The sequence below is a fragment of the Adiantum capillus-veneris genome, chromosome 9, assembly GCF_014529385.1.
Source record: "Adiantum capillus-veneris isolate H3 chromosome 9, ASM1452938v2, whole genome shotgun sequence".
NCBI lineage: Eukaryota > Viridiplantae > Streptophyta > Polypodiopsida > Polypodiales > Pteridaceae > Adiantum > Adiantum capillus-veneris.
The window spans coordinates 40,554,978-40,579,660 of NC_140939.1; the positions used below are offsets into that span (position 1 = coordinate 40,554,978).

The window sequence follows — 24,683 nt, forward strand, 5'->3', positions numbered from 1 at the left end:
GTAGCGATTGTCATTAGAAGGTCGAGTAGGTGATTTGACACCCACCTAGTTGTTTCAATGCGCCTGCGGGTCAAGCTCCGTCCTCATCTGACAAATTCTGTTGTTGGTTGAGTTCTCGCTATTTAGCTTCCGCTAGCGGCGTAACCGCCTTAACAACTTATTACCTGTGTGAGCTGCAACTGGTTTAAAAGGTCCAACAAAATCCAAACCCCACTTTTGAAAAAGCTCTAAGGGCAAAACCGGCTGAAAAGGCATTCTGGACCGTTTGGTAGGTTGCCCCAACCGCTGACACACATCACACTGTTGCACATAATTTCTCGCATCCTGAAACAATATGGGCCACCATAATCTTGATTGGAGAACCTTTCGAGTTGTGATTAATTCTGCAAAGTGACCTCCCGCAATACCGGTGCTTCCTGCTCCTGTGGTAGCACACATCTGAGTAATACATCAGCCACCGTACGATAATAGAGCTTCCCCATAATAATCTCAACATTCTTGCTTCTGATAGCCATACGTTTCCTCTGATGGCTGGACAAGAAGGAAGGCATTTCGCTGATCGGCAGGTCGGCCCAACAGATAGTGCCGGAATTTCTTCACTGAATAAATCATTCTTAAACATTCCCTTTCGGTTACTGAATAATTTCTTTCTGCGGATGATAATCGTCTACTAGCATAATAGACAGGTCGGAACCATCCTTGACTTTTTTCCTGCATCAGCACACTGCCAATAGCTCGATCCAAAGCATCCACAAACATATGAAAATCCTGACCCCAATTCGGAGGAAGCATAATCGAAGCTTTGGATAGCTGAAGTTTTAATCTCCGAAAAGCCAAATCACATTCCTGTGTCCATTCAAAATCTATAGCATGCACTGCCTGAGTAATCAGGATTGCCAAATGCGCGACAAACCGCAAATGCCTCCCATGCCAACGGGCTTGACCCAAGAAAATATGACACTGTTCTGGTTCCGCGGTGGAGGTGCTTCCATAATTGCAGCAATTTTATCCGGATCCACCGAAATACCATCTTCAAAAATTATATGCCCCAATAGCCTGCCATTGCGAACAACAAATGCACACTTTAAAGGATTCAAATTGAATTTTACCTCTCTGCATTTCATAAAGCATAACCGTAATTGCTTCAAATGCTGCAATTGCGCTCCAAAAACACTGAGATCATCCATAAAAATTCTCATAAAATTTGTCAAATAAGTACCAAAAATTTGGAACATATCCCTTTGAAAAGTTGAAGGCGCATTCCGCAATCCGAACCACATCACTATGTAGGCAAACACACCCCATGCGGTAATGAAAGCTGTTTTTGGCTGATCCCGCAATGCCATTCGGATTTGGTTATATCCACTAAACCCGTCCAGAAAAGTATACATCTCATGTCCTGCTACATCATCCAAAATGGAATCCAAGAATGGAAGAGGAAAAGGATCTGGATCAATTTTTGATAATCCACACAAATTCGGATTTGCTTGTTTTTCTTTGGTACAACCACAATTGGAGAAATCCACTCCGGATTATCAATAGGGGTAATAAAACCCACTTCCAAAAGATGATCAATTTCCATCTTAACTTGCTTTGCCACATTCGGATTCATCCTGTATGAGTGCTGCTTCAGTGACACCGCATCCGATTTCAGATTTATCGTATGCTGATAAAACTTAGGATCCAATCCCTGTATATCCGCATATTTCCATGCAAAAACATCCTTAAATTCTGTAAGTAACTTGATCAAATCATCTCTAAAACTTGCCTCAAGCTGTTTATTAATGTATATGGGCTGCCACTCCGCTTGCTCCCCAAGAAAAACCTTCTCTAATTCATCTTCTTTAACCCTTGTAATTTTTTCCATGTGTGCCTCAAATACACGTTCTTGCTGAATAACGTCCTCCAATGATTCAGGACTTGGAAACACCTGTTGTTGCTCCCCTAATCCTGTTGGAGTTCTTGAATCCCCCACCGAGTTCCCTTTCGGAACCAGCGAAATATCTGCAAGATATAAAGAGACCAAATCCGGATTAGCTTTCAGAAATTGCTCCTCTTCATCCTCTTCTAATCCTTCCACCATATTTACTGTTTCTGCTATCACCGGCCACGCTGCCTGAATTGGTTGTCTGCATGTTCCCAACATCACGCGCACTTTTCTTCTACCCTTCTTTACTGTAAGCATATTTGCTTCCCAATTATGCTTTACCCTCACTTGTCGTAGCCAGGGTCTCCCCAAGATAATGTGATAATCCTGATTATGATCCTCAATATTCAAGACCACTAAGGAAACGGAAAAAGATAAACCCGCTGTTGTGCTGTGACACGTACATAGTGGGAATGCATGCTACAAGATCTATCTTGTATTTTTTTAGATACATAATTATATTTCCTATAGTGTACATATGCATATTTAAGTATAATAATAAGCCTTCTATCTCATCCTATTGTTTTTCTCAAGGGTAACCTATCCTTACTTTACCATCAGAAAATACTATGGGAAAAGCATCAATAGCTCCGCCTCTTTAACTTGGGGCAAAAAGCATTGATTCTTTATTTCTACTATTTCATTATCATCTCACACCCTAGCTAGATCCTATATCTAGGGTAAACTCCAATATATATATATATTCTACGTATTTTTTATACTTTTCTTATATTTCTTTTTAAATAGCTACTAGGAGAGAATCAAATCCTAGTGGGACACTAGGTGGCATGATTTCAAAGATACACTTATTTTAATGCATTATTGCAAGCATGATTACAAAAATTTGTCAAGGAGCAATGTCATGCTTTCATATGGCATGAGGTGTCCTTGTGAATTAAATGAAAGTCTAGGTTAAGGAGACCACATGAAGACTTTTGCTGCCATAAATGGACCCTATTTTGATGAATTTTTTACACAAGGTTCCAATCCGAATTGGAAAACGATTTTAAAATGAAAATCGTAGCTAATGAGCTGAAGTTTTTGCCCATATTTTTACTTTTTTATTTGGAACCACGGTTGAGGAGATATGATCAAAATACTGGACCCCAATCTGCCCACATCATGCAGGGACAGCTCATTTCCAACTTTTCCAATTCCTGTTCACATTGGCTCCTCTCTTCTTGTGTAAACCCTTGGGGGTTCCCTTCACCTATAAAAGGGGACCTCTTTTTCCTTGGAAGGAACTCAAGCATTCAAGCCATTGATGAGAGGAATTCTTGAGGGAGTGAGTAGTAATGCCTAATTGTACTTAGCCCCATTAACATAAGCCCAAGCCTACACTTTCTCCTAGAGGAAGACTAGCCATTCTTGTACGCTATCCTTGGAAGATCAACTCTAATCAAAGAAGGTGTTGTACTTGGCGTATCAATCAACATTGAATTCTCCCCTCTTCTTCTCTCTCCCATCAATAATGGTGCTGAAGGGTTTCAAGTAAGATGTGTTCTACATTGATGTTTTCTTGATTTCTTGTGGTTTTCATTTTCATCTCTAATCCAACATATATATATGTATCTAATCTCATCTCCTTAACCAAACCTATCTCTCTAATTCTTAGTAATTCATCCTCTCTAGGTTCTCTTTGCTACAGGTACATCTCTCCCCGCAGTATCCTTATTGCCTACGTGCAAGAATAGGGCTTGGGAGGGAAACTTCTCATCTCTTCACTTCTCTCATATCTACATTTCTCACATACTATCCTAGATGAATAACCCACATGATGATCATTTCTATCGCTTTCACTCTGTATGATCTATTAGAATTAACGTATGGATTAGCCGAAAAATACACTTTCAACAACGTATAGTGTTTCTCTTTGGCCCAGAAAGGCTTAATGAAATACTTCTATCACCGGATCCCATCATACTACCTCTCATAGACTATAACTTTTCTTTTGATGTAAGCGTAGTTATCTTGCTATGAACCAAGAGGATTTGTACACACAATTAATCCCAATCACTAGACAAAATATATATATTATGGTAAGCACAAAACTACAATTCCAAAGAACAATTCGTAGCCTATTTGGTCAGCCAAGATTGAATGCCATTAACTCATCCATTAACCCTTTCATATTATCCATGATACGATATGACCATAGCCTTGATGTTTTCATCTTCGTATTGTTTTGACATTCTCTTTTGCGTTCTTTCTTTGTGTGTGTGTGAGTGCAAGAGAGAAAGAGTGAGTCTTCTTTGATTGCACTTCTTTCCAAACCCTAGTCTTCATGGCATCTATGGCTTAACTCCTTCATATAGTTTTTGTTGAGTTCTCTCACAAACTCTCACAGCCATAAGCCCGGTGCTTTCCTGGCAAGACCGCAAATTTCTCGACACCGCCACATCCAAGACAATGCCCCAAAGTAAACCAACTGGTTGCACTCTTCTTTGATCTGCCATGCGGACTACAAAGGGTATAGGCTCCCAATCACGGAGGCCAAAACGCTCACAAGCTGCTTGAGTAATAATGTTTACTCCCGCTCCTCCATCCAATGGTACCTTGTCAATGTATGTTCCATGGTATCTAGCTGAAAGCTCCGGAATGCGGGTATCCGTGATCCTATTTGTCGGCAACGGGGCTGAATCATCCTCCTCACTTTCAACTTTCTCGATGGCGACTTTCCTCAGCTCTGTGGACGTTTGTCGCAACAATGCATTATGAAAATTAGGGACCGATTTCAGCAAATGAACCCAGAGGCACTTGTATTGGCTACGTGAGAACCTCTTTCCAAACTAAATTCCAATCCTCTTCTTCTCTAATATCATCCTTATTTCCAGCTTTTCCTTCCTTTATTTCCAGGCCCACAGTCAATGGTCCTGATAACTTCACTGGTGGTGCGGATTGTGGCAACCAGGACAGTCTTTTTCCACACTTCTTCCTGAGCCGTCCAATCCGGAATCTGTACATCGGGTGTTGGAACCACATTTTTACCCGATCGCGTGATTAATGAAACCACTGGATCAGACTCATCCAATCCTTCAATTTAAACCATAGCGCGTTCCTGCTTCTTCCGATCATATTCCATAGCTTCAGTACACTCGGATCACCAGTGTCCATCCCCCAAACAGAAAAGGCACGTCTTGGGTTGATTAGGATCTTGGCCACCTCTCCCGCGACCTCGTCCTCCCCCTTGACCCCGTCCTCCTGCTTGACCTTGCAAAGGGGTCTCTGATGTATGAGCATGAGCCATCGCCACAGCAGGCTCTTGTCCCTACCCTATCTGTGGTTGTTGCCAGGTAGAAGAGTCTCCTCGACTCCGATGACCCTGGCTATTCAAATAACATTCCACTGTATTCTGAGTATTGGTCGTGCAAATCGCACACCACTTCTGAATCATTGCGCACTCCTGAGCAGCATGGCCCGGATTCCGACATTGGGTACACCATAGTTCCTTCAGACTTTTAGCCACCGCAGTCGATTCCGACGATCCGGATGAAACACCTTTCTCATGACGTTGGGATTTTTTCCGAGGTGTCTCTTTCGATTCTTTCCCCGAATCGCTGTTGCCTGAGTCTGAGAAATCTGATACTGCGGATTCCGACTTCGAACTATCATTGCCACTATCTTGCGACTTTCGATGAGATTTATTCCTGTCTTTTTTCTTTGATTTCTTTGGAGATTCCGTATCCTCTAAAGCTTCTCCTGCTACTACAGCCCTAGCAATTACATTATCCAGTGGAGTAGTTACCTTATCCACTGTTGCCATAGCCGTTCTGAGATCCTTGTTGAGCCCTCGCAAAAAATAATAATTCAGCACCTCTGCTGTCGGCCTTTGTGCCTGAGGTACCCTCTGCAAAAGCATCAGAAATTTTGTGGCGTAATCCTCCACTGGCAATGACTTGTGCCGCAGCGTTCAAAGCTTTTCCAAATGTTGAGGGAATGTCTTTTCCGTTCTAAACCTTCGTAGAAACGCTCTGGATCCGTCGACATACGTCTGAAAATGATCATCAGGGTATTCGGACAACCATTTCACCGCTTTCCCCGAGAGTGTAGATTCAAACACTGATTGTTGATGGAGAGGAATCACCACCCCAGGATGATTCAATCCATAAGCTTTATTGAATTGGCGCAAATGTGCATCCGGGTCTTCGCTCGAAAGACCTCAAAACCGACTATACTTAATTTGAGGATGAGCCATCACCCCTTGCCCAACTGTACCTCCTCCCGGAAAAAGCTGACGAGCACTAGGAGGTGGAGACAGTGGCGGAGACACCCCCGGACTGCTTACCAGAGACGGTGGTGGAGCAACCTGTGTGGGTGAGGGTGAACGTATGACAGGAGGACATGACTGACTGCGTGGAGTATGCCCGGCTCGCCGCAACCGCCTACCACGCACTGGGCTTGGTGATGGAGATACAGATTCCTCAATCTACGGTGAAGAAAAAACAAATTCATCCGAACCGCCTCTCCTCCGACGTCTTCCTACAATTGGAACCATAATGTCAGGCGGACCCTGTGACCTAGTGTGCATGCATATTCATTGCAAGTCGTCCATCATGCATCGTGGTCGTGTGTAATGGCTATTGCCCGCACAGGAGCAATAGGCATTACGAGAATGATTACCCGCAACTACATTATATGAACATCAACACATAGAATGACGATAGAAGACAGTACACAATACACAAGCACATAACACCGCTTGATTCATTCATGTGTAATCCAGACACAGAGTTACAACAGTAGATGCCATGAATATCATAGAGATTTGTTGGGTTACATCAAAAGACAGGTATGGCCCCCATATAGAACCGCTGCTCCAGCACAGATCGGGAACGGTGCACACACTCCCCCTGTCCCATGATATCTTGTGAAGAACTGCCGCCACGGCTGCCGCATACCGCATGACTCATGATCCGCAATGCCCAGACCTCCGCACGACCGCATGTGCGACTAATTCCGTAACACAGATTGCCATGGTAGTATTGGTATACTGGTAGCTATTATTGTCAACTTGGTCGCTATCAGTATCCTAGTGCTAGCTGGAGCTATCACTATGAGAGTAATAGCTTCCAGTCTGCCATGCAATCCTGGTGGAAGCTACTAGTCTACCATGGAAATCTTGATGGAAGCTACCAGTTTGCCATGGAAATCCTGGTGGATTGGTAGCTATCACTGTCAACATGGTATCTATCAATGTCAACCTGGTACCCTTAGGTAGTCTGATAACAACCAGCCTTACAGTGCTACTCATGGTAAAGGTAGCCACAAGTCTTAGAGTGCTTCCTACTATTAGACTTAGGCTCTTGTAACTTTTCTTTTTCCACTCATCACAAAATATTAGTTACCATTATGAGAGTAATAGCTTCCACTCTGCCATGCAATCCTGGTGGAAGCTACCAGTCTGCCATGGCAATCTTGGTGGAAGCTACCAGTTTGCCATGGAAATCCTAGTGGATTGGTAGCTATCTTTGTCAACCTGGTAGCTATCACTGTCAACTTGGTAGCTACCACTGTTAACCTGGCAGCTACCCTTAGGTAGTCTGATAACAACCAAGTCTTAGAGTGCTTTCTACTATTAGACTCAGGCTCTTGTAACTTTTCTCCTTCCACTGATCACAAAAGTATTAGTTACCATTCTTATACTAGCTCCCACCAGATTGATCTCAGTTTTGCATGTCAACAATAAGTTATGAATTTGCCAATAAGTGTACTGAATATCATTATTTAATGCAGGTAGAATTCTTTCTTTCCTTCAAACAGAGTCACCCAGAGGTACAAATTCACCAAAGGACATTTGAAAAGCTGAAACCTTATTTTGTACGCAAGCTTTGAGATCGCTACAGCTGCTGCTGTTGCATCACTCATATTCAAATGTCATTCTTGAGGGATGCTGTAAACCATATAAGGCAGATTTCTTATGGTGTGCATGGGAAAGAGTGTAGTTATATTTGTGGTGCAGATTTGAAATGTAGTGCTCAGAAAAATCAGTGCCCTAGCCTTACAAAGCTTTGGGATTCAGTTTTATGCTCGAAGGCTAGCGGGTCAATTTTTTTTGCACTGAAGTGTTTGATTGGCGAATCCTCTTCGTGTGCACCTTCAAATAAGCTACCAATTTGCCCGATTGGAGAGTTAAATGGTGCACACATGGTAACAATTAAGATTTTTGAAGACCTTGAAGTTGGTAAAACAGATTCAGGGAAAAAGAAGAAAAGAAAAGTTCTTTCTCACAAGGGGATGCAGTGCAGGCAGCTTTTCATACTGTTCAAGGATCGTCTGAGTAAGTTTATAAAGCACAATTTTGTTTACAGATGGCAGGCCAAGCAGTCTAAAGATTGTCTACGTATCCCTGAAGATGTGGTAGTGTCAGTGGTGGATTTCGTTGAAAATTACACTTTGAAAGAACAGAACGAGATCCAATTGATGCATTGGTTTTCTAGCAAGGTGACAATTTTTGTTCACATTACATATGTGAGGATTGCAAGTCGTGTCCAAAAATATTATCATTTCTATATATCTGATGATAAAAGCCATGATACTCTTTTTGTCCAGCATTGCTTTATGCCCCATTATGGTTGGTTGAAAGAGCTAGGCATATCGCTCAAAGAACATTGGGTCTGGTCAGATGGAGCAGCCTCGCAACTCAAAGCAAAGAGGCCTTTTTATTTTGTTGCTCGATATGGAACTATGACAAGTTTGAAAATGACACATCACTTTTCAGGTTCAGGTCATGGGAAGGGCAAACATGATGGTGCACGTGCTGTTATTAAGAGGCATCTCACTCAGGAGAAGCTAAAGCCAGACTGTGTGAAATTACAATGTGCAGCAGATGTGGTGCCATTTTTGAGAGATACCATATGCTTCTACAACCACGTATTCTTCGTAGGTACGACCAGTTACTCGACTGTTCTTGGAGGTCAAAGTAGGTGATGTGGATAGAAGCCAATGTCGGGATTGTAAATCTGTGCCTAATGCACGTGGGTTACATTGTGTCAGTGGCTGCTCCTTAACAAATGGAAAACTTCTTAGGTATCGAAAATTCTCATGCTTTTGTAGTGCTTGTTTGCAAGGCAGCTGGAGGAGGTGTTCGAACAAATACACGTTTCTGCATGGAATTATGTTACCCTTGAACCTAGAGATGATGTCGAAGATGATGATGAGATTGAAGAGTTTGCATATGAAGGACACCATGATGCGTTGAGTGATGCACTTCATGTTGGTGACAATTTTGCTGTTATAGGTCCTCATGACAATAAGGAGCTTGTGGATTTCTATGTCTTGAAATGTACAACAGAAAAGACTCAAACTAAAGCTTTGCTAAGAGATGCGTGGGGGAATGTTTGCAATGCCGGATCATTTGTTGTCAAAGGAGTTTGGTACGAACAAGCAAAAGAAAATCCCTATGAGTTCAAGCTATTAAATTTTGAGCCTGAAGCCACCTTGCAATCCCACCTTGTACGAGATATTAAGTTCCCAATGCAGAAAGTGGGACGTACAAGAAAAGTCTTACTTTCCTCAGAAACATATGAGGCTATTTACAAGAGCACTCCTTTTGATGTATAGCATTCCTAGTTCTAATCTAAGCTGCTTTGATGGCCCTTCAACATCTTTTTTTTTTCTTTGGGAAAATATCTATAATCTCTGTGCTGAGCATCACCCTATTTTGCAATTGCTTGAATCGTGTCTAAAATGCCTATGTGATATCCTGAGGCAGATAGCATGAACACTCTGTCGAAAGCCTTTCCCTAAAAAAGGAGATGAGGGAAACTCCAGATGAGAGTCGCACATGCAACCGGCCATTCAAGGGTTCGATGCCCCTGACCGGCCAACCAACCGATGATGAATCTCGCACATGCACAGCAGGCGGTTTCTCAATGGTTGTGTTGACAGAGGATAAGGTCATCTTTTGAAGGCCCGCAGCAGCAGGTGTTAGCAGTCTTTTGCAGGCTCCTGCTTCTCGCCCGCCTTCGCCATCGGCACCGTTATAACTGAACGTCGTGGGGGGGGGGTCATCATGTTGGGGGCGATAAGGATCCATTCAGAATAAGCACATGGTTGTGCAAACGTGGTAGCACTTTTCGAACGTTCGAGGCTGCATGTGTGATTCCTAAGAGAAATTGGACAGGTGACTCTGGTAAATACTGAATACATCTGATGCATGAATGATCATGACCACTAGAACCAACCCAAGTGCCCACTAGTACTCCCGTGTGTACATTAAGCCATAAGAAATAAATCATCTCCACAACAAACATAGAGAAATTAAACAAGTGTAGCTAAGTAGCTGCAAGGGTAGCTACTACACAGACTGGTAGTTGCCCTTAACATTTCCTGGTATCGGAAGCTGTGTTAAGTACTTGTAATTGTGCAACTATGGAGGTGCAATGATGAACAATGAAAAAACGTAAACAAGTGTACAAGTTAACAAAAGCTGCTTTACTACATTGTGTTAGAAAATAAGATGTAGCTAAATAGATTTTAGAGTAGATTACTTAATGGAGAGAGATAAATTTCACACACAAGAGATTATAGAGTAGAGAGAGAGAGAGAGAGAGAGAGAGAGAGAGAGAGAGAGAGAGAGAGTACATACGATATACGTGGTTCACTCAATGTGGGCTACGTCCACGGGAAAGCAGCCACTCAATGGCTTTAGCACTTCAAAAGAAGAAGTAGTTTACAAAGGGATTAAACCCTTGATAGAGCTCCCGCCTTGCTTCACTCTCACCACCTCACACTCACCTTGTTGGATCAACTTCACACTATGAAATGTGTGTAGAAATGGCCTCCTTTTATAGGCCAAAAGGGCTGCCCTCTCTTATGAGAGACAGCCATGTGTAGTCGCCCTTGTGCGAATAAGTCCAAATCGGACCCTCCAATCCACCCATGTGTGGCCACCCTTGAGAAGACAAGTCCGCTTTTGAATTCGGCCACCGGCCATTGAATTCGGCCACCGCCCACCGGCCATTGACTTCCGACCACCGGCCATCGGCCAACCGACCGGTTGTTTTCTGACCACTTTCCGGCCGCCGTCCGGCCATAATATTCCGGCGAAAAAAAAAGTCTCGGGGGCCTCCGCCCCCGAGGCCTCTAAAGTTGCCCCTGATTCTTGTCCGTGAAAATTTTGGTTTTCGATGAGTGATTTTTTTTCATGCACGATGGCTCTCCTCATAATGGGGGCCTTACAAATGTGCCCTTTTACCACAGAAAATTACAAGGGTAAATCAGGCTCCATACTTAACAATCTCCCACTTGGAGACTAATCTCCAAACCAAACCAGTGACTGCTTTCCATTCTGGCTTCTTATCCTTGAATGCTGATTGAAGATGAGCAAAAGCTCAACTTCTCCTTGTTGACCACCTTTGTAAACATGTCTGCAGGATTTTCACTTGTATGCACCTTTCCTAGCTTTAGCTGTCCCTCTTCCAAAAGAGTGCGTATGAAGTGATATCTCACCTCAATGTGCTTTGTCCTTGAATGAAAGGCCGAGTTCTTCGCAAGATGGATAGCGCTTTGGCTATCACTGTACAAGACACAATTGTCTTGTTTGAATCCAAGCTCTTCTAAGAATCTGTGAAGCCACAGAATTTCTTTGCTTGCCTCCGTCATTGCTACATACTCTGCTTCCGTGGTAGAAAGTGAAACCACTTTCTGCAGCTTTGAAGCCCAGCTTACTGCTGTGCCTCCAACCGTGAACACATAGCCAGTAGTGCTCCTTCGAGTATCTTTGTCACCTGCCATATCTGCATCAGCATACCCTTCTAGAAAAATATCAGTTCCTCCAAAATACAAAGCATTTGTTGTTGACCCTTTTAGATACCTAAGTATCCACTTCACAGCTTGCCAATGCTCTTTACCTGGGTTGTCCATGAACCTACTCAGAACTCCCACTGCATGTGCAATGTCTGGCCTAGTCCAGACCATAGCATACATTAGAGAACCTATCGCTGCAGCGTATGGAACTTTAGACATATAGGCTATCTCCTGTTGTGTCTTTGGACACATATCCTTCGTTAGTTTAAAATGACCAGCCAAAGGTGTAGAAACTGGTTTTGCATTTTGCATTGCAAACCTTTCTAGTACCTTCTTGATGTAATCCTCTTGAGATAGGTTTATTGTCTTCTTCGTCCTGTCCCTTGATATTTTCATACCAAGTATCCTCTTTGCAGCACCTAAATCTTTCATTGAAAAAGATTTGGACAGCTCCTCTTTTAGGTCTTTCATGTCCTGCATGTTAGCACTTGCAATCAACATGTCATCAATATACAACATTAGGATGATGAATTTCCCATCTCCCAAATTCTTCGTGTAGACGCAGTGATCCGAGTTGCATCTTGTGAATCCATGATCCAACATCCATCGATCAAACTTCAAGTACCATTGTCTTGATGCTTGCTTTAAACCATACAAGCACTTCTTTAATCTGCAAACCATTTTCTCCTTACCTTTTACTTCATACCCCTTTGGTTGAAGCATGTAGATTTCCTCCTCTAAGTCACCGTGAGGGAATGCCGTATTTACATCCATTTTCTCGAGATTTAGATCATGAGAAGCCACAAGGCTTAAGACAAGCCTAATTGAGTTCATTTTTACAATAGGAGAAAATATTTTATTGAAGTCAATACCTTTCTTTTGAGAAAAACCTTTTACCACAAGCCTAGACTTGTACCTTTTCTTCCCACCTTCTTCTTCCTTCAGCTTGTACACCCATTTGTTTTGAAGTGCCCGCTTACCTTTAGGCAACTCAACCAACTCCCATGTTTGGTTGAGATGTAGTGAACCCATCTCCACTTGCATGCTCTTCGTCCATTCTTCTTTGGATTCATGTTGCATTGCTTCTTCGTATGATTCCGGCTCTCAAGAATCTGAGATCAAGAGATGGTTGAAGGAAGGAACAAACCTTTCTGGAGGTCTACTTGGTCTTGTAGATCTTTGGGGAATAGGTTGAGGCTCCTCATTTGGTTGACGTTGTTGCACATTGTAACCGTTTGCAGTCCTTGAGTCTTCACCGTCCTCAAGCTCCATGTACTCATCACCTGTTTCTTTTGTTTGTTTTCTTTCCAAGTAATCTTTGTACATATTTTGTTCGTTAAAAATTACATCCCTACTCCTTAAGATTTTACCGTCTTCAGGATTCCATAGGCGATACCCAAAGTCTCCTTCTCCATAGCCAATGAAGAAACACTTTTTGGACTTTGCATCTAACTTTGATCTTAGGCTTCTATCTATGTGCATGAAAGCCTCACACCCAAACACTTTGAGAAATGCATAATTCACCGTTTTACCTGTCCATGCCTCTTCTGGAACTCCCCCATCCAATGCCGTTGAGGGTGACCGATTGATTAAGTACACAGACGTACTTACAGCTTCCGCCCAAACCTCAAGCGGTAGGCCTGCATGTAGCCGCATACTTCGTGCTCGTTCCATGATTGTCCTGTTCATCCTTTCCGAAATCCCATTTTGTTAGGGTGTCCTTGGGGTTGTCCTTTGCCTCCGAATGCCATTGCTAGCACAAAAGGTTTCAAAAGCTTGGCTGTAATATTCGCCTCCATTGTCGGATCTGAGGCATTTAATCTTGGTACCTGTTTCATTCTCCACAAAGGCTTTCCACCTTTGAAATATGGAAAATACATCGGATTTATTCTTCATGACATAAACCCATGTTTTTCTAGTCGCATCGTCTATGAATGTTACATAGTACAATGAGCCACCAAGTGATGGTGTACTTGCAGGACCCCAAACATCAGAATGAACCAACTCAAGTTTTTTTTTTTCTTTCATTTCCTGAATTTTGAAATTTTACCCTCTTTTGTTTACCATAAACACAATCTTCACAGAACTCTAAATCCACTTCTTTCAAACCTGGTAGAAGCTTCTTTGTTTGAAAGATTTGCATTCCTTTGGCACTCAGATTTCAAGTCGGTAGTGCCACACCGCACTGTCAACTTCTGTAGTTCCTGCACAAGCTGAAGGTTGCCTGCTAACAGTACACAAGTAAAGTGTACCGACTTTTTCTCCGTTGGCAACCACCAAAGATCCCTTTGATATCTTCCACCATTTGTTTCCGAATGCAATGTTGTGACCTTCATCGTCCAATTGTCCTGTAGAGATCAAATGTTTACGAAGAGAAGGAACATGCCTAACATCTTTAAGCTTCCATTCATTTCCATTAGCAGTTGTGACAGAAACTGTACCTTTGCCGACAATCTCACAAGCTTCATCATCTCCCAAGTATACATACCCAAAATTACCTTTGGTGTAGTCCTGGAAATGTTGCTTGTGTGGTGTCGCATGGAATGAAGCCCCTGAATCTACTATCCAGGAATTAGACACATTGTCTAATGAGAGAATTAGAGCATCTTGCTCTACTTTACGTGCCACATTGGCCTCTGATGTTGGCTTGTTGTCTTGAGACTCTGTGTCCTTCTTCTTCTTGGACCAGAACTCCTTCTTGACGTGGCCCTTCTTGCCGCAGTTCCAACATTCAAGAATTGACTTTGTGCGTGACTTGCTCTGCCTTGAGCGATCACGACCCTTTTGGTTTTTGAACCTCTCCTTAGGCCTTCCTCTTGTTTCCACTGATAGTGCAGCAGTTGATGATTGTCGTGTGCTTCTCCTTTGCATTTCCTCGCTTAGGAGAACACCCACAACATCATCATACTTAAGAGTATTTGTGCCAGGGATAGAATTACTTACAGCCATCACAAGGCTGTCCCAAGTATCCGGTAGAGATGATAGTATAAGGAGAGCTCGCACTTCGTCATTGAAATTGATTTTCGCTGATCGAAGTTGACTTATGTTTGTGTTAAAGTCATTTAGGTTTTCTGCAACTGAACCATTCTCTGCCATCTTTAGATTGAACAAGCGCTTCATAAGAAATACCTTATTGGATGCCGATGGTTTCTCGTAGAAGTCGTCAAGTGACTTCATCAAGTCCTCCGTGGTCTTCATCTCCGAAACATTGAAGGCCACCGTTGACGCCAAGCTTAACCGGATTGTTCCCAGTGCCTTTCGATCAAGGACAATCTATGCTTCATCTTCCATTGTTGCGGGTTTCTTCGCAAGACCGCCTAGTGGCAAATAGAGGTCCTTCTGGTAGAGATAGTCTTCAATCTGCATATTCCAACGTTGGTAGTTTTTGCCGTTGAACTTCTCAATCTTGAGCTTCCCTTCCTCCGCCATAACTCCCACTCAATTCAAGGAACCCTTTCCTTGAGATAATTTAGCTACGAGAAAACCTGGCTCTGATACCAGTTGTTAGAAAATAAGACATAGCTAAATAGATTTTTGAGTAGATTACTTAATGGAGAGAGATAGATTTCACAAACAAGAGATTATAGAGTAGAGAAAGAGAGAGAGTACACACGATATATGTGGTTCACCCAATGTGGGCTACGTCCACGGGAAAGCAGCCACTCAATGGCTTTAGCACTTCAAAAGAAGAAGTAGTTTACAAAGGGATTAAACCCTTGATAGAGCTCCCGCCTTGCTTCACTCTCACCACCTCACACTCACCTTGTTGCATCAACTTCACACTATGAAATGTGTGTAGAAATGGCCTCCATTTATAGGCCAAAAGGGCTGCCCTCTCTTATGAGAGACAACCATGTGTAGCCGCCCTTGTGCGAATAAGTCGGACCCTTTAATCCGCCCATGTGTGGCCGCCCTTGAGAAGACAAGTCCGCTTTTGAATTCGGCCACCGGCCACCGGCCATTGACTTCCGACCACCGGCCATCGGCCATTGACTACCGGCCACTGGCCTACCGACCGGTTGTTTTCTGACCACTTTCCGGCCGCCGTCCGACCATAATATTCCTGCGAAAAAAAAAAGTCCCGGGGGCCTCCGCCCCCGAGGCCTCTAAAGTTGCCCCTGATTCTTGTTCTTGAAAATTTTGGTTTCCGGTGAGTGAGTTTCCTTCACGCACGATGGCTCTCCTCATATTGGGGGCCTTACAAATGTGCGCTTTTATCACAGAAAATTACAAGGGTAAATCAGGCTCCATACTTAACACATTGAGCATTGGAAGCTGCTTTACTACATTGTGTGATCATTACAAGTGAGCAAAATACTCCATAAGTCAGTAAATGGTTGACTGTTTACATTGCTTATCACGGTTACATGTCAGGATAATATATCTAGCCGTAATACTCTAGACGCCACTGCCTTGAGATCCTAATGCTTAGGTTATCGATCGATCTCGGCAGTGCACAGTCCTCGGCATACTCGAGGCGATCTTCCGCGCAAGCCAAGCCGTGAGCCAAGATCTTACAGTTGTTGTAAGATATCCTTGAATCTCAGTGGGATTCTGATTTTGCATATTCTTCACAATGCAGAAAGTGCCTGGATAATTCCACAGCTGTTTGTACTATGTGTCATCCACTAGAATTGTGGACGTAGCAATGTACTGACCTCTTTCTCCCAGAAGTCACTTAGCTTCTTGTAAAATACAGGCTTTCACCAATTATCTTTAATCTAGCATCTCTTACACAATCCTGCTGTGCAAGAATTTCCTTGAATTGGGGAAACTGATCAGGAAAGCAGGCACTCAACAAGTTTTTTGCTTTAGTCTTCATGCAACAGGTCCACACAAATACATCAAAGTGCATAAGGCACCAGTCCAAGAATGTAGGTGCATCCCTTTTATACCCAGCAAACACCGCTGCTGTGTCTACAATTTCTAGATCATTCCAGTAGGTAGGCTTCCATGAACAGTACCTCTTGTCTAATGAAGTCAACAAAACACAATTAATATCAAGGAATAGAGCTGGCTTACTCTCAAACAATATGTTCCCACGATCCTCCCGTGGACGAGACACCGTCCCATCATCGTGTTAGGAAATAAGACGTAGCTAAATAGATAATTGAGTAGATTACTTAATGGAGAGAGACAGATTTATATACACGAGATTATAGAGGAGAGAGAGAGAGAGAGAGAGAGAGAGAGAGAGAGAGAGAGAGAGAGAGAGAGAGAGAGAGAGAGAGAGTACACACGATATACGTGGTTCACCCAATGTGGGCTACGTCCACGGGAAAGCAGCCACTCAATGGCTTTAGTACTTCAAAACAAGAAGTAGTTTACAAAGGGATTATACCCTTAATGGAGCTCCCGCCTTGCTTCACTCTCACCACCTCACACTCACCTTGTTGCATCAACTTCACACTATGAAATGTTTGTAGAAATGGCCTCCTTTAATAGGCCAAAAGGGATACCCTCTCTTATGAGAGACAGCCATGTGTAGCCGCCCTTGTGCGAATAAGTCCAAATCGGACTCTCCAATCCGCCCATGTGTGGCCGCCCTTGAGAAGACAAGTCCGCTTTTGAATTCGGCCACCGGCCACCGGCCATTGACTTCCGACCACCGGCCATTGGCCATTGACTACCGGCCACCGGCCAACTGACTGGTTGTTTTCCGACCACTTTTCGACCGCCGTCCGGCCATAATATTCCGGCGAAAAAGAATATTCCGGTGAAAAAAAAAGTCTCAGGGGGCCTCCGCCCCCGAGGCCTTTAAAGTTGCCCCTGATTCTTGTTCGTGAAAATTTTGGTTTCCAGCAAGTGATTTTCCTTCACGCACGATGGCTTCTCCTCATAATGGGGGCCTTACAAATGTGCGCTTTTACCACAGAAAATTACAAGGGTAAATCAGGCTCCATACTTAACAATCTCCCACTTGGAGACTAATCTCCAAACCAAACCAGTGACTGCTTTCCATTCTGGCTTCTTATCCTTGAGTGCCGATTGAAGATGAGCAAAAGCTCAACTTCTCCTTGTTGACCACCTTTGTAAACATGTCTGCAGGATTTTCACTTGTATGTAGCTTTCCTAGCTTTAGTTGTCCCTCTTCCAAAAGAGTGCGTATGAAGTGATATCTCACCTCAATGTGCTTTTTCCTTGAATGAAAGGCTGAGTTCTTCGCAAGATGGATAGCGCTTTGGCTATCACTGTACAAGACATATTTGTCTTGTTTGAATCCAAGCTCTTCTAAGAATCTGTGAAGCCACAGAATTTCTTTGCTTGCCTCCGTCATTGCTACATACTCTGCTTCCGTGGTAGAAAATGAAACCACTTTCTGCAGCTTTGAAGCCCAGCTTATTGCTGTGCCTCCAACCGTGAACACATAGCCAGTAGTGCTCCTTCAAGTATCTTTGTCACCTGCCATATCTGCATCAGCATACCCTTCTAGAAAAATATCAGTTCCTCCAAAATACAAAGCATTTGTTGTTGACCCTTTTAGATACCTAAGTATCCACTTCACAGCTTGCCAATGCTCTTTACCTGGGTTGTCCATGAACCTACTCACAACTCCCACTGCATGTGCAATGTCTGGCCTAGTACAGACCATAGCATACATTAGAGAACCTACCGCTGCAGCATATGGAACTTTAGACATATAGGCTATCTCCTCTTGTGCCTTTGGACACATATCCTTCGTTAGTTTAAAATGACCAGCCAAAGGTGTAGAAACTGGTTTTGCATTTTGCATTGCAAACCTTTCTAATACCTTCTTGATGTAATCTTCTTGAGATAAGTTTATTGTCTTCTTCGTCCTGTCCCTTGATATTTTCATACCAAGTATCCTCTTTGCAGCACCTAAATCTTTCATTGAAAAAGATTTGGACAACTCCTCTTTTATGTCTTTGATGTCCTGCATGTTAGCACTTGCAATCAACATGTCATCAACATACAACATTAGGATGATGAATTTCCCATCTCCCAAATTCTTCGTGTAGACGCAGTGATCCGAGTTGCATCTTGTGAATCCATGATCCAACATCCATCGATCAAACTTCAAGTACCATTGTCTTGATGCTTGCTTTAAACCATACAAGCTCTTCTTTAATCTGCAAACCATTTTCTCCTTACCTTTTACTTCATACCCCTTTGGTTGAAGCATGTAGATTTCCTCCTCTAAGTCACCGTGAGGGAATGCCGTATTTACATCCATTTGCTCGAGATTTAGATCATGAGCAGCCACAAGGCTTAAGACAAGCCTAATTGAGTTCATTTTTACAACAGGAGAAAATATTTCATTGAAGTCAATACCTTTCTGTTGAGAAAAACCTTTTACCACAAGCCTAGACTTGTACATTTTCTTCCCACCTTCTTCTTCCTTTAGCTTGTACACCCATTTGTTTTGAAGTGCCCGCTTACCTTTAGGCAACTCAACCAACTCCCATGTTTGGTTGCGATGTAGTGAGTCCATCTCCACTTGCATGCTCTTCCTCCATTCTTCTTTGGATTCATGTTGCATAGCCTCTTCATATCTCCAGAATCTGAGATCAAGAGATGGTTGAAGGAAGGAACAAACCTTTCTGGAGGTCTACTTGCTCTTGTAGATCTTCGGGGAATAGGTTGAGGCTCCTCATTTGGTTGATGTTGTTGCACATTGTCACCGTTTGCAGTCCTTGAGTCTTCACCGTGCTCAAGCTCTATGTACTCATCACCTGTTTCTTTTGTTTGTTTTCTTTCCAAGTAATCTTTGTACATATTTTGTTCATTAAAAATTACATCCCTACTCCTTAAGATTTTACCATCTTCAGGATTCCATAGGCGATACCCAACGTCTCCTTCTCCATAGCCAATGAAGAAACACTTTTTGGACTTTGCATCTAACTTTGATCTTAGGCTTCTATCTATGTGCATGAAAGCCTCACACCCAAAAACTTTGAGAAATGCATAATTCACCGGTTTACCTTTCATGCCTCTTCTGGAACTCCCCCATCCAATGCCGTTGAGGGTGACCGATTGATTAAGTACACAGACGTACTTACAGCTTCCGCCCAAACCTCAAGCGGTAGGCCTGCATGTAGCCGCATACTTCGTGCTCGTTCCATGATTGTCCTGTTCATCCTTTCCGAAATCCCATTTGTTAGGGTGTCCTTGGGGTTGTCCTTTGCCTCCGAATGCCATTGCTAGCACAAAAGCTTTCAAAAGCTTGGCTGCAATATTCACCTCCATTGTCGGATCTGAGGTATTTAACCTTGGTACCTGTCTCATTCTCCACAAAGGCTTTCCACCTTTGAAATATGAAAAATACATCGGATTTATTCTTCATGACATAAACGCATGTTTTTCTAGTCGCATCGTCTATGAATGTTGCATATTACAATGAGCCACCAAGTGATGGTGTACTTGCAAGACCCCAAACATCAGAATGAACCAACTCAAGTTTTTTTTTTTCTTTCATTTCCTGATTTTTGAAATTTTACCCTCTTTTGTTTACCATAAACACAATCTTCACAGAACTCTAAGTCCACTTCTTTCAAACCTGGTAGAAGCTTCTTTGTTTGAAGGATTTGCATTCCTTTGGCACTCATATGCCCAAGTCGGTAGTGCCACACTGCACTGTTAACTTCTGTAGTTGCTGCACAAGCTGAAGGTTGCGTGCTAACAGTACACAAGTAAAGTGTACCGACTTTGTCACCCTTGGCAACCACCAAAGATCCCTTTGAGATCTTCCACCGTTTGTTTCCGAATGCAATGTTGTGACCTTCATCGTCCAATTGTCCCGTAGAGATCAAATTTTTGCGAAGAGAAGGAACATGCCTAACATCTTTAAGCTTCCATTCATTTCCGTTAGCAGTTTTGATAGAAAATTTTACCTTTGCCGACAATCTCACAAGCTTCATCATCTCCCAAGTATACATACCCAAAATTACCTTTGGTGTAGTCTTGGAAATGTTGCTTGTGTGGTGTCGCATGGAATGAAGCCCCGGAATCTACTATCCAGGAATTAGACACATTGTCTAATGAGAGAATTAGAGCATCTTGCTCTACTTTACCTGCCACATTGGCCTCCGATGTTGGCTTGTTGTCTTGAGACTCTGTGTCCTTCTTCTTCTTGGACCAGCAATCCTTCTTGACGTGGCCCTTCTTGCCGCAGTTCCAACATTCAAGAACTGAATTTGTGCGTGACTTGCTCCGCCTTGAGCGATCACGACCCTTTTGGTTTTTGAACCTCTCCTTAAGCCTTCCTCTTGTTTCCACTGATAGTGCAGCACTTGATGATTCTCCTGTGCTTCTCCTTCGCATTTCCTCGCTTAGGAGAACACCCACAATATCGTGAAACTTAAGAGTATTTGTGCCAAAGATAGAATTACTTACAGCCATCACAAGGCTGTCCCAACTATCCGGTAGAGATGATAGTATAAGGAGAGCTCGCACTTCGTCATTGAAATTGATTTTCACTGATCGAAGTTGACTTATGTTTGTGTTAAAGTCATTTAGGTTTTCTGCAACTGAACCATTCTCTGCCATCTTTAGATTGAACAAGCGCTTCATAAGAAATACCTTATTGGATGCCGATGGTTTCTCGTAGAAGTCGTCAAGTGACTTCATCAAGTCCTCCATGGTCTTCATCTCCGAAACATTGAAGGCCACCGTTGACGCCAAGCTTAACCAGATTGTTCCCAGTGCCTTTCGATCAAGGACAATCCATGCTTCATCTGCCATTGTTGTGGGCTTCTTCGCAAGACCGCCTAGTGGCAAATAGAGGTCCTTCTGGTAGAGATAGTCTTCAATCTGCATCTTCCAATGTTGGTAGTTTTTGCCGTTGAACTTCTCAATCATGAGCTTCCCTTCCTCCACCATAACTCCCACTCAATTCAAGGAATCCTTTCCTTGAGATAATTTAGCTACGAGCAAACCTTGCTCTGATACCAGTTGTTAGGAAATAAGACGTAGCTAAATAGATAATTGAGTAGATTACTTAATGGAGAGAGATAGATTTATATACACGAGATTATAGAGTAGAGAGAGAGAGAGAGAGTACACATGATATACGTGGTTCACCCAATGTGGGCTACGTCCACGGGAAAGCAGCCACTCAATGGCTTTAGTACTTCAAAACAAGAAGTAGTTTACAAAGGGATTATACCCTTAATGGAGCTCCCGCCTTGCTTCACTCTCACCACCTCACACTCACCTTGTTGCATCAACTTCACACTATGAAATGTGTGTAGAAATGACCTCCTTTTATAGGCCAAAAGGGATGCCCTCTCTTATGAGAGACAGCCATGTGTAGCCGCCCTTGTGCGAATAAGTCCAAATCGGACCCTCCAATCCGCCCATGTGTGGCCGCCCTTGAGAAGACAAGTCCGCTTTTGAATTCGGCCACCGGCCACTAGCCATTGACTTCCGACCACCGGCCATTGGCCATTGACTACCGGCCACCGGCCAACCGACCGGTTGTTTTTCGACCTTTTTCCGGCCGCCGTCCGGCCATAATATACCGGCGAAAAAAAAACGTCTCGAGGCCTTTAAAGTTGCCCCTGATTCTTGTCCGTGAAAATTTTGGTTTCCGGTGAGTGATTTTCCTTCATGCACTATGGCTTCTCCTCATAATGGGGGCCTTACAAATGTGCGCTTTTACCACAGAAAATTACAAGGGTAAATCAGGCTCCATACTTAACACATCGTTCCTAACATAATCTGCAACACCACTTGCACCTCCTCCATCCTGCCTTTTCCAAGACACCATTCCATCATCGTGCCTTACATATTCTGTACCACTTGCACCAGCTGCACAACTCGCATCACCACCTGCATCCACAGATGCATCACCATCTTCCTGAGGTGGTTCAGACTTTTCATCGGTAATCTCCGTGTCCTAACCTGCACCAACTGCCCCACCTGCACAACTTGATTCACCACCTGCATCCACAGATGCATCACTATCTTCCCAAGGTGATTCAGACTTTTCAATGATAATGTCTGTGTCTTCACCTGCACTACCTGCACCACCTGCATCCACAGATGCGTCACCATCTTCCCGAGGTGGTTCAGACTTATCAATTGTAATCTCTGTGTCATCTCCTGCACCACCTGCACCAAATGCACCAACTGCACAACTTGCATCACCGCCTGCATCCACAGATGCATCACCATTTTCCTTTCCTGGTTCAGACTTTTTCATGATAATCTCCGTGTCCTCACCTGTACCGAGGACAAAAAACTGCGTGTTTTTATCCTCTTGGTCATCAATGCTGCTAGCACATGGGACTTGGCCCTCAACTCTAAATGAACCATGTACATCAGGAGGGTCTTCCATAGTAGATTGTGCTATCATACTTATTATGTGATCAAGATTGTCAATGTTGCTAGTGGCAGCATCTGAACATAAAAACAATAATGAGATAAACAACAATGATGGACAGGACAAAAAAAAATTTGATTTTGGCTTTCTTAATTCATAGGAAATGGAGAATTTTTACAAAGCCAAAAACGGCGACAGGATTTAGGAAAAGAGCCAAAAATGGGGATAGGCTACAAAGCAAAAATATCGAGACTATGTTTGGAGTCTTTTTCTGACTCTGGATGTTGCAGCACCTTTTCTTCTAGATTCCATGTTACTATTTTCTCCAGTCTCTTTGGCTAGTTGGTCCTTTGATGTCTTTGTTTGCCCTTCTGCATCCTCTGTCGGCTTTTTGGCAGCTCCATCTGCAAGAGAGAAGAAACAATCAACAAGAATGAACCTTAAACAATATTATCTACCTTCAGGAAAAAACAAAACAAGAAATAACACCTGTCATCTTTCTCTTTCTTTCCCTTTGTATCATTTGTGTGGTTTGCAGGATAGAGGGACAAGTGTCTCTAGTTGACACTTCTTTGTCCTTCATTGATGAGGGAGCATTTTCTTCTTGATCTCCATTCTCAGGACTATACTTCTCTAACACACCTTCCTTCTCAATTGTAGTCTCTGGCTCAGCCTCTGTAGTCTCTGGCTCAACCTTTGTAGTCTTTGGCTCAGCCTCTGTAGTCATGAAAATTATTAAGGAATTAAGAACTTTCTGTTTCAAGTTACATGTAGCTACAACATGACAATGGAAGCTACCAGGCATGATAGTGGAAGCCACTAGGCAAGCACTGATAGCTACTAGCACTATCCTGGTAGCTACCAATGCCATCCTGGTAGCTGGCTGACTAAGAGCTACCAAGATGACATAGGGGCCACCAATGCTATCCTAGTAGTAAGCAATCTAATAGTGGTGGTTAACAGAATAAAAGCGTGGCAACAACCTTTATCTAAAACATATTCCTTCTGAGCATGTACCAACACCTTGAATTCTGTTCTTCACAATAAGAAATTAAGAACAAGTTTTCAAGTTACATGCAGGGTCAGCATGACAATAGAAGCTACCAGGCAAGCACTAATAAGCTTCTGTAGCTACCAATAATACTAAATGCTATCCTAGTAGCTACCTTGCCCCCTGCCATCATAGTAGCTACAGATGCTATCATGGTAGCTACCAATGTTATCCTGGTAGCTACCTTGTCACACACTTGCATGACTTCCTTGGTAGAATGGCAGCTCATGGCAGAATGGCAGCTACCAATGCAATCTTGGTAGCCACTTTGTCACTTGCAGGACTTCCTTGGCAGAATGGCAGCTCATGGCAGAATGGCAGCTACCAATGCAATCCTGGTAGCCACCTTGTCAATTGTAGGACTTCCTTGGCAGAATGGTAGATACCACTATTATACTGGTAGCTACCAGGGTTGACAATGAGAACTTCCTTGTCACCAGCAGGAGTTCCATGGTAAAATAGTAGCTAATGGAAGAATGGTAGCTACCTTGCCACCAACAAGACTTCCATGGGAGAATAGTAGCTCATGGAATAATAGTAGCCACATCCATACTGGTAGCTAGCTGTACCAGGATTAGCATGACATCTTCCACTATGAGAGTGGTAGCTACCAGTATTGTACTAGTAGCTACAGTCTTGTATTAGTAGCTACAATTAGCAGGGTTCCCTTGATA

At 43.1% G+C, this 24,683-nt stretch overlaps 1 pseudogene; it reads right to left on the bottom strand.

Moving 5' to 3' along the window:
* Nucleotides 1–16,058: 16,058 nt before the first annotated feature.
* Nucleotides 16,059–22,973, bottom strand: LOC147450392 (uncharacterized; annotated as a pseudogene).
* Nucleotides 22,974–24,683: the final 1,710 nt, after the last annotated feature.